Genomic DNA, 1,767 nt, shown 5'->3' with positions numbered 1-1,767 from the left:
ATATAGATTGTAGATGTCAGACTTGAATTAATCTTCTGTATGTAACTTCTATTATCTTCTTTATACTTCTCCCTACAAAACAAAGATAGTAACATTGCTATACAACTTTTTGTATTTTGACTTTGATTGATATAAATATATAGTAAATGTACTAAATGTAACATTCCATATAGAATGACAGTTTTCTCTGGCTCTCTATAACTCCCTATTTACAGAAAAGAAGAGCAGATATAGAAGGGTTTCAGCTGTTACCAAGAACATAGTACCAAAGATCAGAGTCAGAAATCCAAGGTATTTTAAGGTATAGTCAACTAGTCACAAAATATTCCATTATTTATATAACCCTTGGCCAGTTGTCTCTTTTTATATTTGTAAGATGTTGTGAGGACACCAAAGATGAGCTCCAGTGTATTGCCTGCAGTGTGCAGCTTTCATTCATGGCTTGTTTGCTCAATTTGCATTTTTATAATTGTGTGACTTATTTTATTATGTAAAGAATAGATTGACGTTAAATGTGTGAACAAAAGCAACCAGTCATGATGGATGAACTGATTGAAGGTTGAGACTGCAAGTGTTTTCAGCAGTTGAATTGAGACTTGATTATTTGTGATAGGAAGTTGGGAGTTTTGACTATCATTTTCTATACTTTGTTCATTTTATGTGAGACATAGAAAATAATATGTTGTTTTGTAAAATAGATGATGTGCAGCTTAATACTAATGGCCGAAATAAAGTATGTTCGTATATAATACAGTACAATCATATCATATATTTTGAGTGATACACAATCTGTCTAATATCCCATTTTTTTATAGTGTAGGTAATGAGCAGTTATTAGTCATAACTCCAAACAAGGCATCTTATTTTGTAGGACAATCATTTGTATAGAGTTCACCGAGTCTTTTTTATGCCATTCTTGGAAATGGTTTCTTTTTATTGTTACTTTTAGGTAGCTGTTTAGACTATACCAGGTCAAGATAATGCCTCTTTCCTTGTTTATGGTAATATGATACAGTATTTTTATAAGATGCATTATTTTACAATCTCATTTATTTACAGCATTTGAAAACCTTTTATCTTAAAGGAAACATGAGAATGTCAGAAAGCCAAGGAGCTAAGTAAATGTTCGGAATTTAGGGTATAATTTTCCAACTGGTAATGGATTCATTTGATGTTAGGAAAGAATCCTCCTCATTTTCATAGCAAGGTGGCTGTTAAATGTTGCATATTCAATTGAAACGAAAGACAATATTTTTTTCTCTTCCATTTTATTATTTATTTTGCATTTTCCTTATTGAAATGGTATTTTAGACTACTAATGAAAAGTTCTATGAGCCAAGTATCAAAGGTTTAGTGTCCTTATTGTATACAACTACTATGGTAGCTTTTGATGTTTATTTGGCTACACAAGCATATGGTTAAGTATTAAATGATTAACATCTTTATGAATTACAACAATAAAAAGATGAAATATATATATTCTGTAAATAACTTGTATTTTAGAAATGTCACTAGAACTGCAGTTTCAATGCTGAGACTTATCATGAGGTAAAAGGGAAGAAGTTATAGCACAAATTTTTTTTATGTAACAAGTCATTGATATTTATAAATGTAGTAATTTTGTGACACAAAAATATTGAAATTTTGTGTAAAAGATATATTACAGCCCATCTTTATATTGTAACAAAGGCAAATTATTACAAGCTGCCTGCATTAAGTTATTGAAAACATTTCCCCTAATGAATGAATGATATATATATGTGTGTG

This window comes from Penaeus monodon, chromosome 30 (genome assembly GCF_015228065.2).
Source record: "Penaeus monodon isolate SGIC_2016 chromosome 30, NSTDA_Pmon_1, whole genome shotgun sequence".
In the NCBI taxonomy this organism is placed as follows: Eukaryota; Metazoa; Arthropoda; class Malacostraca; order Decapoda; family Penaeidae; genus Penaeus; species Penaeus monodon.
Note: the sequence above shows the minus strand (reverse complement) of the source record.